The sequence below is a fragment of the Phascolarctos cinereus genome, unplaced genomic scaffold (genome assembly GCF_003287225.1).
Source record: "Phascolarctos cinereus isolate Bilbo 61053 unplaced genomic scaffold, phaCin_HiC Scaffold_3;HRSCAF=262, whole genome shotgun sequence".
Classification (NCBI taxonomy): Eukaryota; Metazoa; Chordata; class Mammalia; order Diprotodontia; family Phascolarctidae; genus Phascolarctos; species Phascolarctos cinereus.
This window is the reverse complement of record NW_027555736.1, coordinates 184,499,937-184,515,551: the sequence shown is the minus strand read 5'-3', so window position 1 is coordinate 184,515,551 and position 15,615 is coordinate 184,499,937. Positions and strand designations below refer to the sequence as shown.

At 41.0% G+C, this 15,615-nt stretch overlaps 1 non-coding gene across 1 annotated transcript; it reads left to right on the top strand.

The window, feature by feature from the left end:
* Positions 1-208: 208 nt before the first annotated feature.
* LOC144456478 (U6 spliceosomal RNA) lies at positions 209-312 on the top strand. Its single transcript, XR_013485564.1, has one exon. It is a non-coding gene; the product is annotated as a U6 spliceosomal RNA (small nuclear RNA).
* The last annotated feature ends 15,303 nt before the right edge of the window (positions 313-15,615 follow it).

Sequence of the window (15,615 nt, the reverse complement as noted above, 5' to 3'; positions counted from 1 at the left end):
ATAAAAGGGAGTTGAACCTAGATCCTCCTGAGTTTAAATAAGACACTGTCAACATGATATGATGCTGCTTTCAGTTTCACCCTTCTGTTACCTCCCTATACCCTGTGTCCCTAGTACCAGTTCTGTTACATCTATGTTGGGAGGCCTTTATGAGCCATGATGTCTCATGGGCAATGCTAATTGAATCCCAGACAGTATTTCAGGGACTGTGCTCTCTTTGGCAGCACATATATTAAAGTGGGAATGATACAAAGATTACCATGGCCCTTGAATAAGGATAACACACAAATTTGTGGAGGGTTGTGCCTTCTCATTGGATGGGGGAGGAAGGAAAGAATTTGTAGCTGAAAAAAAACCCCAAAAAGTCTGTGCTTTAAAAAATGTTTTAATTTAATTAAAAAAAAGAATTTCTTGGGCTGAGATTAGAGGCCATTAATAATAAGAAAGTCCCCATATATACCAAAAAAAATTTAGCAGCACTTTTCATGCATGGGAAATGGTAAAACAAATTGCAGAATGTGGATGTAATGAAATATTACCATGTTGTAAAAATGATGGATATGATGAATACAGAGAAGCATGGAAAGGTCTATATGAATTGATGCAAAGTGAAATAAGCTGAGCCAAGCAAACAAGATATGCAATAACTATAACAATGTCAATGGAAAGAACAACTATAAAACATCAAAAGTAGATGTTGCAATTCTAAAGAAGAGATGGGAGAAGACACTTCCTCCTACTCTTTTGCAGAGGCGAGAGGTCCATGGTTGTTGGACATGACTTATTGAGTGCAGCACTCTCACAGCATCATCTTTTAGGATTTTAATTGGCTCAGCCAGAATTCTATCACTTCCACAACCCTTATTGTTAGCAATGCTTCCTAAGACCCTCTTGACTGCATTTTCTAGGATGTCCAGTTCTAGATCAGTAAGCACACCATCATGGTTATCAGTGATGCTAAGTTCTTTTTTATATTCATGGTTTGGGCCCTCCAGGGATGACTACTACCCCACCAGATTCAAAGATATTCTGCAGACCTGTTTGCTTAAAATTATAGCTCACTAGTGCCCACCTTCCTTCCCTTTAATAGTCAGCCAGTAAACAATTGGCACAAAGCAAAAGCATTTACAAAGATAGGAAGAGGATTGTTTAGTAGCTAGGTGGTACAGTAGATAGCACACCAGACCTGGAGTCATAAAGACCTGAGTTCAAATCCAGCCTTAGACACTTACTAGATGTAAGTGGGCAAGTCACTTAACCCTGTTTGTCTCAGTTTCCTCCTCTGTAAAATGAGCTGAAGAGAGAAATGGCAAACCACTCCAATATCTTTGCCAAGAAAACCCCAAATGGGGTCACAAAGAGTTAGACACAACTGAGGAACAACAAAGAACAATGTAAGAGAAATAGCTCTAAAACATCCCCCCCCAAACCTGGGATGCACTCTCCCACAAATGCACATGGTGTCCACGGGAAGAGTTCCATGTGACTGAGTCGACTCTTACCTGTGGCATTTCCGGGCCCTGATGTTCTTTCTGTTCTTATGGTATCTTTGCACTGCTTTTCTCACCCAACTTCATCCTCTACCCCACCACAGTATGTCTGCTCAGTGGGCCTTTTGGACCATTAGCTCAACTCTTACCTATCAGAACTAGCATCTGCATCCCCTGAAATCTCTGGATTCATCTCTGATGGATGTCATATTTTCTACTGGGCCAGTAGCTTTGAAGCAAGATTCGATGGCTGATAGAGGGAGGGAAAGATTAGACAGAGATGTGAAGGCCACACTGATTCCTGATTCTCAGCTGACTCAATGGCTAGCAAGGGTTACTACTCAAAAGCTACCAGGGGCATGACCAGTCTTTAGCCAGATGTTGGAAAGCCACCTTTCAAATTCCAGCAGGAAAACTTCTTCATACTTTGTAATGGGATAACAGGTTAGAGATGTATCTTTGCACGTTTAATACGTTAATGCCTCAATTCTCTTAACTGCCTCTTACTTTCTGTGGTTAATTACATCAACTGGGCTAGGATAAAAGAACCAATTCTCCTTCCTACTACATAGACAAAATATATACAAAGTAATGGATACAGGGGGAAGTGTGCATATAAGCACCTGGGGAGGGATCAGGAAAGGCTTTGTATAAAAGATAGGGTGTGTGTGTGTGTGTGTGTGTGTGTGTGTGTGTGTGTGTGTGTGTGTGAATGTTGGGGCAGAAATGTCTTCCAGGCCGTTGTTGAGATTCAGGTTAGCATCTTCCAACCTATCCTTTCTCTTTAAGTCCAGATAGTGGCCTTATCTCAACATTTTGACTCTCAGTCTATTCAGGGCTTAGGAAAGAGTGTGGGGAAGGCCTCTGCTATTTCTCTCCCACTCTTGACATCTGTGCATCACTATCACCTGGCTCTGTTAGGACCACACGGGCAAACAAATACAGGGATATGACTAGCTCCAGGCTTGCGGCACCTTGATGTACCAAGGCTTGCTTTACAACAAGAATCATGAAAATCACCTGGTGTGAATTACATATTACAGTTCCTGGATGCCTCAGTAAACACTGGATCCTAAAAATTTTTCCAGTTTTCTGGGTCTTTTGGAAAAGGAATAGGGCTCATCCTGCAGCCTCATCCACTCCACTGACCTGACTTCTGTGGTCAAAGACAGCTGTTACCAAACAGAAAGCAGACAGAGAAGGGGGATGTCCAAGTGGACGTTACCTTGTCTGGCAACCCCTGTTTTGTCCTACCTCTGGAGAGTTGAGTTTGCTTTAGAATAGAGGGTATGGGCCAGTGAAGACAGGGCTCAACAAGGGCCTGCTTCCTCTGGAATATCCTCAAATCTCGAGGCAGCTCCAGAGTCCTCCCTAGCTCCATAGGATCAAGCCTGGCTTGGGGCCCAGCCTGTATCTCCCTGTGCTCCTGTGATATAGATATAGGGCCAGAAAGGACCTCAGAGTGGACTTTCCACACCCACTCCCCATGCAGACCTGGTACCCTGTCCAATAGCTCACGTTTATATAGTGCTTTGAGGTTTGCAATATACTTTATATGCATTATTGCATGTGAGCCTCACAATCCAATACAATTATTATCCTCACTTTTGTGGTTATTATTTAGTTGTGTTAGATTCTTCCTGACCCCAAAGACTTGTCTATTCATGGAATTTTTTTTTTTGGCTAGGCAATGGGGTTAAGTGACTTGCTCAGGGTCACACAGCTAGTAAGTATTATATGTCTGAAGCCAGATTTGAACTCAGGTCCTCCTGAATCCAGGGCTGGTGCTCTATCCACTGCGTCACTTAGCTGCCCCCTTTGTGGGATTTTCTTGACAAAGATACTGGAAAGGTTTGCCATTTCCTTCTCCAGTGCGTCCTCATTTTACAGATGAGGAAACCAAGGCAAATAGGGTTAAGTGACTTGTCTGGAGCTAGTAAATGTCTGGGGCTAGATTTTAATTCAGATCTTTCTGATTCCAGGCCCGGTGCTCTATCCACTGTATCACCTCGCTACTCCTAAAACTGAGGCTTAGAGGGGTGAAGAGGTTTGTCTGTGATCATACAACTAGGAAATAGCTGGGGTGGTCAGGTGCACAGATTCAAGCTTTGTGGATGTGGCTACGATGCTACATGGGGATCAGACAACTCCCCTTCAGAAAAGGAAGGCTCCAACAGGGATAGACAACAACCACAACAACAGTAATGTACTTTTATCTAGCCCTTTGAAGTTTACAAAGCTTTCTTCACTGTTAACCAGTGAAGCTGCACAAGCATTATTATCATCCCCGTTCTACAGATGAGGAGACTGAAGTTCACACTGGGTAAATTTCAGTACTGGCATGTTGTCCGCAACCAGATTGTACACCAAACGGAGAGGTGTGAAATAACTTATGACATGGGCCAGGCGGAGTAGAATTACTGACTCAGTTTATTCATCTGAGGGCACAGAATATATAGGGAAGATCTAGCCTAACTTCAAAGAGTCTTCCCCGTGAGATACTCCCCAGAACATCTGCTGAGGATGTAACAATCATGAATTTCCTCCTTATCAGGGTTCCTAGATTGGGCTGTAGATTCCAAGGTTTTCCCAGGCACCTTGGCGCCACCTGCATAGAGGAGTAAATACGTAAATCTAAGGTTCAAAGAGAGAGAAGGGATATCTCAGAGACCTCTTTATCAGGAAGGAATTTGGGGAGCCGTACCACTTAATCCTTGAGCCCTTTGGGGTGAAAGCCTGAGCAGAGGTCTAACTCTGCCTTGGATCTTCAACCCTTATCAGACTCTTAAGATCGGCCCTCAACACTGGCAGAGCTCAGAGGGGCTAGATCACTGGGTCCGGTGTCCTGCTCACTGCTTCTCCTGCCGTTCCAAGCAGATACTCTGAGCTAATGAGGGTGAGATTGGCAGCTCTCTTCTCTGTTAGCTCTAGTACCCATCAGATGCTCCAGAGCCATGGGTATCCCAGATTCCATTTCAGTTATTCACAGGGCCCAGGTGGCCCTTCTCCTAAGATAGGGAATGACTCCCCAGAGACACAGTCCCTATGCAGACCTCAACGAATGGTCTATGAAGTGGGGCAGGGAAGGAAGAAGCAGCCTCCTTGACTAGAAACACTTCTGCCACGTGTCAGGAAAACTTCTGATTTTGAAAAAGAACTCTAAGGTGGAGGACTATGGGTATGGAATGCTGCACACACTGTCAGAAATGGTTGTTAGGTTGGTTAGTTTTTTTGGTACTGCTTGTTTTCTCTCTTTCTTTTTTATTCTTTGTTACAGAAGAAGTTCACTGAGTAGGGGGGGATGAAAGATGTATGTGGAAGTAAAGGTGAGACAGAAACAAAAGATATCAATAACAATTCAAAAGAAGAAAGTCAGTAAATAAGAGCTCTAAATGCCCAGTCCTAAGCCAAGAGCACCTATGTCTTATCCATGACTCCCCTTGGCCTAGTTCCCAGGTCATACTTTTTTTTTTTTTTGGCTAGGAAATGGGGTTAAGTGACTTGCCCAGGGTCACACAGCTAGTAAGTGTTATGTGTCTGAGGCTGGATTTGAACTCAGGTCCTCCTGACTCCAGGGCCACTGCTCTATCCAGTGTGCCACCTAGCTGCCCCATCCAGGTCATACTTTTTAAATGGATCCTTCCTGGGCAGTGGATCAAGGCCATATCCTATGCCTTACCCATCATCCCCTCAATGTCATTTGAGAGGAACAAGAGGAGAGACAAGAGTGGGCTCCCCCTCTATTTACCTATCTTCAAGACAGATATTGGACTAGACTTGTATCTATCTACCATACTCCAAATATTGATAGTCTAGGAGTATTTCTTGAGACTCAGGAGAAATGCCACTTTCCCTGTTGACTCTCAAGGGGAGGATAATAGCTTATTCTCAGCAGCTTAGCTCCTTTCTAGTATGCTGGCTATACAAAAGACAATCAGGAATAGCCAGTAAGCCTCTTTATCAAAGTAAACAGTGAATGGAAATTGGAGAAAGTAGGTTAGGGTAGACAATAAAATATATCAGAATAAATGAGCTCTTTAGGGTTGCAGGCATTAAGAAGCAAGCAACATATAGAGGATTGGTTTCCCCAAGTTTGACTCCTAATGGATCTCTTGTTCACCATTCAAAAGTTCACGTGTGCTTTTCCTGAACTCCTAGTCACTGCTCCCAGAAGTGTTCAAATCTGAAGAAGGCTCTTGTTTTCCACGTAAGTAGGTTATACAACATCTCGGGCTCAGTTATCTTTCATCCAATCAGGAGTCAACCGTCTCCTGCAGTGCACACACTGTCATAGGGCTGTTCCTCAGGAAACTGCCCCAAGTCTGGATAGGAGTGGGCTATATAAATTACAGAGCAGGTGTGTGATGTAGAAGAAAGAATGCTAGATTTGGAGTCAGAAGACCTGAGTTCAAATTCTGGCTCTAACAATGACTGCTGCATGAACTTTGGCAAATCATAGGTCTCCTTCATCTGTAAGATGAAGAGGGTGAAGATGATGTCTTCTCAGGTTCCTTCCCTATCTAAATGTACATTCCTATGTGGGGAAATATAGGGGAGGAGAGACCTTGGGACATGGCCCCATGGTTAGGAAAACAGAGTTGGGAATATCTTGAAGCTGTTGTTGGAAAGCCTATAGTTGGGAAGGAAGGAAGGAAGGAAGGAAGGAAGGAAGGAAGGAAGGAAGGAAAGAAGGAAGGTATTTATTAAGTACCTACTATGTGCCTGACACTGTGCTAAACACTTTACAGATATTATCTCATTTTATTTTAAAAGATATCTTTAAATGATAGTCAATATGCCTATTGACTCTAAAATCAAATGTCATTTTATGCTTATCTCATCCTTTTAAAATGTCTGTTTTTGTGTAAGTTTTATAATGTGCATAATTATTAGTATATGTGTATAGCTTATAAATATTGAAGGATGTATGCTCAAAATTGTGTGTTTTTTTAAAATTTATGGTTTGCAGAAAAGTTTGGAGACTACTACTCTAGAACATCCTTTAATTTCTCACCATCTCCTTCCCAGGCATAAAGAAAGCAGCCAGTAGTATGTATTTACTTTTGTTTTGTTTGTTTTGTGAAGGGAGGGTACAAACCAGTGATTTCATTGGCTTAAGAACTCCCAATGAAGATCCTTTCTCTTCCAATGCAGATCAGCACGTACTCTGCAATTTAACTCCGTCCCTCTGTGTTTTTATTCATAAAATGGGTATTATACTAAAAGATCTCTAAGATTCCTTCTGGCTCACATAAGTATAATTGCATAGCTAGGACTTCACAAAGAATCAAACTTCAAAGCTAGGGATTTAGTTGGGATTAGAGGAATGTTTACAATTAGTTGGGGGGCAGCTAGGTGATACAGTGGTTAGAGCACTGGGGCTGGAGTCAGGAAGACCTGAGTTCAAATACAACCCTAGACACTTAATAGCTGTGACCTTGGGCAAGTCACTTAACCTTGTTTGCCTCAGTTTCCTCATCTGTAAAATGAGCTGGAGAAGGAAAGGGCAAATGAATTCAGTATCCTTGCCAAGAAAACCCTAAATGGGGTCACAGAGAATTGGATATGACTAAATTGACAAGACAATTTACAGTTAGTAGTACCAAGAAGATGAGATCTGTACCCTCCAGAACACTAAACCATCTCCCTCAAAGTTGGCTTGATGTAGGATTGGGTGTGCCCCTCCCCTCCCTAAAGATAATACACATTTTAGAATAATGTATCATTCATCATTGTTCTTTTCTGCTTTCTTAACCACTTCCTTTTTCAGCTTGGCTATTTAACTAAGGCCTTTGTAAGAATAAACACCTCATCCTATTTGACCCTGGTGCCCTACATGTAATTCTTCTAACTTGGCTAGAGGTCAAATTTTTCTTGGCCCTTCTTCTGATGCCCTTTTAACAAGGAAAAAAAAATATAAGGATGATGAGCAAAGGTGTGATAGTAATATTTAACAACCAGCTGTCCAAAAAAAAGTACCTGTGACAGACTTTAAATTTTAATCTGCATCATTTAATACCTTCTTTAATACCTTGAGTCATTTTAAGTCGTGTCTGACTCTTTATGACCTTTCTTGGGGTTTTCTTGGCAAGGGTACTAGAATAGTTTGCCATTTCCTTCTTCAGCTCATTTTACATATGAGAAAACTGAGGCAAATAGGGTTAAGCAATTTGCCCAGGGACATTAAGTGTCTGAGGCTGGATTTGAACTCAGGAAGATGAGTTTTCCTGATTCCAAGCCCAGTGTTCTATCTACTCTGCTGCCTAGCTGCCTTATTAACTAACATCTTAAGTCTAAACAACCAACAAAACAATGAATCAAATCCTGATTTGCAGCATTTGCCAAGGTGTAAACACACACTAAAAATTTAACAATCATCTGTCACCAGCCAGCTGACTGCAGGAATGTTGTTATTTGTCCTTTGTTCTGGAAGGGGTCTGAGACATCAGGGAGGCAATGCCATGACAGGCAAGTGAATTGGATTTAAGTGAAGGAGGGCTGTGCAAAGTCACCAGCCTCACTTTCTCCTCCAGAGCCATCTGGATCCAGTGATGAGATATAGATCAGGATAACCCGAGAGGGCTCTGTATGCAGTGGAAAACCTTGGCCTTCTAAAGCCAAGGTCTTTCCCAGGCAATGCCTTTCAGTGATTAAGACTAGGTAAGAAATGAGGCAGAGACTGGCCTCTTTTACCTAGTCAAAAAAAAAAATCAATCTAGGAGGGGAAGGACCCTCAGGGTTTCCGGCCAAAACAGAAACAATTGCTATTTACTCTGAGCCATCAGGGCCCAAACAAGACCAAGCTGGTCTTAGCTTGGGCCCTATTGCTGGCCAATGAATGAGAGCCAGAGTGATTTGGGTTTAAGGCAGGCCTGCACCACCTGCGCCCTCTAGTGAATATTTTCCTCTACATTTTTTGCTGGCCTCCCAAAATCCTTTGGTGGCCTGCGGGCTGCAGGTTGTGCAGACCTGGTTCAAGATATTGCTAGCAGACTCTGGTGCAATTGGGGGACATTGAGTAAAAATAAGGGGGCATAAGGAAAGAAGATAAGAAAATTTTGAAAAACCTTTCATACATGTTTCATCTATTGTATAAGAATTAAAGTTGTAGTGATTATAGTATTTTCCAAATAAATACACAAAATGCAAGTTATAACCTATCAGTGTTCAAGTCCGCTGAGCTGACAGGTCTTAACAAGCAAGCGTTGGCAGGTGAGTATGTCGTGCACTGTTGGGAAGTTCAGTGTATATCAGCAGGAATATGTGCATGTAATGACTTGTTTACAAAATAGTACTATATGGTTACATGGCGTAATATTGCATCATCAAAATTTCAATGCAGGAAAACCCCTGACAAATTTACAATAAATTACTAAGTTTAACATGTATCATTTTTTTAAAAAAAATTGTTTTTTTGAAATGACGCAATTAAAAAAAACATTAAAAGGTTAAAGGAAGTAGTTTCCAGGGGGGTGCTGAACAATTTTTTTTTTAAAGAGGGCAGTAGGCCAAATAATTTTGGGAACCTCTGCCCTATGGGGACAGAAAAGAAAAGGAAGAAAAGAAAAGAAAAGAAAAGAAAAGAAAAGAAAAGAAAAGAAAAGAAAAGAAAAGAAAAGAAAAGAAAAGAAAAGCTACATGAATAATAAAGTCCTCAAAGTCCAACCCATTGTCTTTGTTGTGAGGCAGGGAGAGGGTGTGGGGAATAGAAAATAGCAGAATAAAGGATCATGGTATCACAGATCTCAAACCTAGAAAGGACTTCAGAGACCATTTAATTCAGGGGTTCTTAACCTGAGGTCCTTGCTGGGCCTGGCGTCAGGAAGACCTGAATTAAAACTAGCCCAAGACACTTATTTAGTTGTGTGACCCTGGGCAAATCACTTAACCCTGTTTGCCTCCGTTTCCTCATCTGTAAAATGAGCTGGAAAAGGAAATGGCAAGTCATCCTAGTATCTTCACCAAGAAAACTCCAAATTGGGTCACAAAGAGTTGGACATAACAGAAAAACAACTGAACAACAACAAAGTTGGAACGGGGAAAGGGAAAAATCATCACTCGTTCAACAAATACTTATTAAGTTAACACTCAGGGTTCTAGGAGTACTAATACTATCAGCTATCTTTCTCTAATGTTCCACCTCTGCTTTGGTATGGTCTTCCTCACTGTTAGCTACGGTGACTAGTGCCCTAGTTCCATTTAACCAATGAACAGCAATTAGTTTTTACAATGGCATATTTACTTTGAGGACAAAGTAAGACTAGGAATACAAACATCCCCTCTCCCTCACCCCTCAGGAGCAGACTCTCCCCTATACTTCCCCAGTCTCTGGGGAGAATGGGCTCAATCTCACACTAAGCTACCCACCATTCGTCCCATCTAGGTTGCGTCCAAATTCAGCATGGCTGGTGGATGAGTCCCAATCTCAGTTACTAGTGGGCTGGGTCCCAAAGTGTGCTCAGGCTGAATGTTTGCAAAGCCAGGTATGAATTTGACTTCTGGATCTTTTGAAATTCAGCAAGTCTCCAATATCTTTTACCTCCAAGTAAAGAAAAATGCAAAGGCTAAGAATTGAGGCCCACATTCATGGGCCACATAATGGTCATGGATTAGCAGATGTGGTTAGTAGATTGAAACCAGTTACAGAAATCTTCAAATACTCCACATCTCTCCAAAGAAGTTCTATCACAATCCTCCCAGAAGCAGGCCCCCTAGCCTCTTCAGTGTGGGGTATTGCATCAATGGCACTCTGTACATATAAAGACTGGGCTCACTGGCCAATCTCCTGTTACATTTACAAAATGGTTAAAATTCAAGCTAGTCTGAGAGGTAGGGCATTGGCAGTTGGGAGATCAGGAAAGGCTTCGTGCAGAAAATGATGGCAGCTAAGCTGAGTCTTTTTTCTTTTTTCTTTTCAAGTTTTTCTTTATTTTATTTTTAATTTATGGAAAAAACAATTCCATAACAGCATAATAAAAAAAAGATGATTGCACATGAAACTGCAAATCTATTATGTTGCTATTCCTTTTAAATATATAATAATTATCATGTAAATTTTTTTCCTTTTTCTTCCTCCCCTACCCACCCTAAAGATAGCTACCATTAGACACAAATAGGTGTGTATATATATGTAAAATTATTCTATATATACTTCTATTTATCAAATCTTGCAGATAGTGTCTTTCTTCATATGTCTTTTATAGTTAACATTCTCAAAGTCATTCATAAAACATTATTGCTGTTACTGTATATGATGTTCCTTGGTTCTGTTCATTTTGTTCTTCATTATTTCATTCAAGTCTTTCCATGTTTTTCTAAGATCATTGAGCTCATCATTTCTTATAGCACAGTAGTATTCCATCATAATCATATACCACAACTTGTTCAACCATTTCCCAATTGATGGGCATCCCTGCAATTTCCAGTTCTTTGTCACCACAAAGAGAATCTTAAAAAAAAAAAACCTAGCTAAAGGAAACCTTCATTGGCAACGATCTGTTTCAAGTATACAGCTCAGTCTTCAAAAAAAAATTCTAGGTTTGTGGTTTCATTGGTGTGGGCACATTGCAGGTCATAATTCTCCCATGTCTTAGACTGTTTCAGGAGCAGTTGAGGAGAGAATTAATCCCCAGCTAGTCAGCCCTCTAGTGATGAACCTCTCTGAACATAGGCTTGTCCTCAGAAGATAGACATTGCTGGACTTTAATTGGTAGGGCATGTATTCTACTGAAATAGCCTTCAAGAAACTGAGATCATCTCTTCACCAGGATTTGGCAATGGTAGAAGACTTGAGGGGTGATTCGCATCTCTAATGGCATCTTTGAACAATTCTTTCTTTTTTTCCTTTCTTGCCATTCCTCCATACTCACAACTTCTTAGCTCTCCCTACATACTCTGGGACATTGGACCTGTTAATTTTTCTGTGATGTGGAATCTAGCTAAACCTATCAATTCTTGTAGAAAAGGTGTGGAATGGGACTGATCTAAGATATTACAGTAAGAGGATCAAAGGAAGCCACGCTGTTCAACCAATCAATCAACAAGGTGGTGCAGTAGATTGAGCTTGGGCCTTGGAGTCAGGAGGACCTGAGTTCAAATCCGGCCTCAGACACTTGACACTTACTAGCTGTGTGACCCTGGGCAAGTCACTTAGCCCCAACTGCCTCATCAAGAAAGAAAGAAAGAAAGAAAGAAAGAAAGAAAGAAAGAAAGAAAGAAAGAAAGAAAGAAAGAAAGAAAGAAAGAAGTCAACAAGTATTTATTAGCAACCCATCCAACAATAACAACAACAACAAATAGACATGGATAGAAAACCACTCAAGAAAATGAAAAGGGACCAAAATAAAAATTGCAAAGCAACGAGAGACAATTAAAAAGTACTATATAGTTTAAATCCAACCTCAAGACACTTCCTGGCTGTATGACCCTGGGCAAGTCACTTGACTTCTGTCTGTTTCACTTCCCTTCACTGTCAGATAGTAGCACCTATCTCACAGGGTTGTTGTGAGGATCAAATGAGATAATATTCATAAGTGCTTAATATAGCGCGGGGCACACTGTAGGTTCTCAACAAATGCTGGTTTCTTTGCTCTTCCTTTCCATCATTGAGACATGTATGTGTAGAACTGGCCATTTTCAGGGACATAGTCTTAGCACTGAAGGACTTTGGGATGACATAGAAATACTTTGGTAGGTGAAGAGGAGGTAGTTGCTTCAAAGAATATTGGCCATTGAGTCAAGAAGTATCCTTTGAGTAGATTTTAAAAGGATAGGCATCTTCTACTTTTCTTCCTCTCTCCTAAATATGTGACATGGAAATATTTCTCCAGGATTTTCTGTGAGGGACATTCTCTCTCCCATTCCTAACAAATGTCAGAGCTACTTGCACAGCCAGTAAATACATACATGTAATGCCCAGACAAGCCTGAGCCTAGACCTCAGGTCATTGCATGCTTCTTTTACTTTGTGCTTCTTTCCCTGAGCATAGGTGATTGATCATAGAGTGGATATTTTTGGCATTAGAGGCAGTATCATGAGTTTGAGACATCCTGGTCTCTTAGCTGGAGCTAACTGGTAACAGAAATTTTCTGTACTATATGCTCTTCAAAGAAGATAACCAGAGACAGCAAGAGGAGCCCAAGCCCTGACCAGGATTGCTAGAAGACATGAATCACAGAGGAATTATTCAAGCAGAATAAATCAACCTCCCAGGAGAGTATGAGGAGTTATAGGAAACTCTATTATGTTTTAAGTCTTTGCCTATGATTACTTATGAGGGTTTTTTGTGTGTGTTAAGCATTTTTTTGTGTGTGGAAGAAATAAATAGCTGTCCTATACCTCATCTACATTATACATTGTCTTTCTATTTCCTTTGGAGGTACCTCTGTATGAGCCAAGCCTAAACTTTCTGTAAGTGATTTTCCTTGGGCCTTCTGGGATGGGGGTATAGAGAGCCAAAGAAGACAAGAAAAGGACCTATTTCTTTAAAGTCAAGGTTCTTCTATGATTGAACTCACTCTGAGATTTAGTAAAGGGGTGAAGACATCTTCTCCTCATGGATCCCAACTGTAGACTTAGGCTTAGAGCCCTTTTGTGTGCCTGGGGGCCTGACTTACAACAAGCCTGAAAATCATTGATTCCCCCCCCCACCTTGGGCAGTTTCACAAAAATGAACCTCCCTGTATAGAAGAAAATGCGGCAGAAGATGGCAGTCCAGTTGGTGGTAGCAGCAACTTACTAGAAGAGAAGTCATACCATTAGATGGCAGCAGCTAAACAAAGAAGTAGTCACTGGAGGCTTTTAAGGCAGGCTGGTAAAAAAAGGTGATACACAGCCAAGAGTTGAGGCCATGAGAAGTATTCCAGCACAACCTTAAGAGTTCCAATTGTTTGGGGAAGTGTTTCCTCCCCTACCTGTATGGTAATCTGAAAAAAAAAATGTACTCCTCTGTGTATCTATTTCAGAGAGCAATTCTACTATATCATTCACATGTTATTTTCTTTGCTATTCTGTCCTAATTAAATGCTTTGCTATTTGACATTTGGTTCTTACTTGGTCTGTTGCTAGAGAATGAAGTAGATGGGAGATTGAGCTGTATTTGCAAAATTACAATTATCCCAAGCATCTCACACTGAACCTGAGATAATGAGGAGGTCCAGAGTTATATGTGGCCAATGCTACAGTATTAAAAGAGATTAAAAAAAGACATTAAACTGTGACGAAATGTTCTGCACAAAATGATAGGATATCATTCTTAAATATGTGTGTGTGTGTGTGTATATGCACATATATGCATCTAATAATTTGGGAACAGAATCCATAACAGAAAACTCCACAATCTCACAAAAAGAAATAGATTTGAAAAACGAAAATAAAGATTTTCACAGTCTGTTATCAGCATATGATAAATCTGATGAAAATATTGGTAAGAGAGTAATCACAGAACTTGAGAGAATATGAAGCCAACTCAACCTAATAAATAAACTGTATGTAGAGAACTCAATTTGAGAAGTGAAGAATATATCTTTTTTCCCCTTAATACTCCTGGAAATATATCTACAGCAAGGTTATGACTAGAGCATTTTCCATGGAACTGGGCATGCGCTCTGGACTCCTCCGTTGGGGGAAGTGTTTTGGCCCCTTGCTAAAGAATATGAACAACTAGGAGGGGTCACTTGATTGGTTTATCTGTGTCAAAGACGACTGATGGCCAAGACAGGACAAGCTGACTGTTCAATAGATTGCAAGAGGAACTGAAGAGAAACAACTTCCTCTTTCTCTTCCTCTCTTCTCAGCATAATACTTGGGACTCTCCCAGGTCTCCCTGGACTTTCAGCCTAGGGGGTTGGGAGACAGAAGAAGGGAATTTTTCTTCTCCTATTCCCTTCGTAACACCCACAGCCATGTAAGTTAGAAGTATACGGCAGCAAGAATATGTGCCTGCCTACAAGAACCTGAGACTGGACCTTTTCCTGGGCCAAGGTCCTGAATATCGACGCTGAGATCCTGAGAGAGGGATGTTTCTAGTCTTGGTGGCCACTGTGTGAATTTCAAATGTCAGGAGCTCCTGAGTCTGTGCCAGCTGCTCAGTGGGAGGTGCTTCCTGCTACTACAAGGCTTCTGGGAGGAGAACATTGCCACTATCAGGAAGATGCTGTAGCCAAAGGGACTAAGAAAGCCCACGGTACACTCTGCTTTGTCTGGAGATCCAGATTTAGGAGTCATGCAGATTGTGCAAATCAAGGGGAAAATGAAATATTTGCCCCACAGTCCACAAAATGTCTTTACTTTTTGGGGAAAGTATTATAACAGATGGGTTATTGTTACATGTTTCAGATATTTGTTACTGGGCACTTATGAGTCTTTTAGGTATCTCTCTTGTAGCTCAGCAGGTGAATTTTTTTGGTAGATGATCCTGGCCCTGGGATACACACCCCTCTCACAAAGGACTCTGGTTCTGGGCTCAGATGAACCAGGTGCCTTACCCCGAAGCGAAGGGATTAGGTTTTTCTTGTACTATCTGGCTCATTGCCTCCAACCCAGTGCTCCAAGAAAAATCTCAGACAAGGCTAGGATCTCACCTAAAGGAAAAGTACTTAACGTACAAAGAAGATGTTGGAAATAGGATAGCTATTGACATTGAGTGCTGCAAAAATAAAATCACAAAGGAGATGAATGAATGAATCAATCAATCAATCAAGAGGGGAAGAGAAGGTAAAGCAATCTAGACAAAAGGGACACCTAGTACAAAGACATAGACAGATAGGTAAAGAGAGAAATACAGAGATTCTGTATACTATATTTCTAGACCATAATGCAATAAGACAAGTAACACGTGATTAGATAATGAATTAAAAGTCTAGGCTCTAATGTAAATTTTAAAGTAAATTAATAAATTATGGAACAAATAATTTTTAAAACATCAGATTGTAGCAAAGCTGTACAAGACATAATATATATGAAAATTTGGGTGACATAACTGATAGAGTGCTGGATTGGGAGACCTCAAATCCTGTCTTACTTACGTAGGACCCTAGGTAAGTCACTTAACTTATTTCAGCTTCAGTGTCCTCCTCTTCAAAATTTAGATAAAAATAGCACCTACCTTACAGAGTTGTTTTGAGGA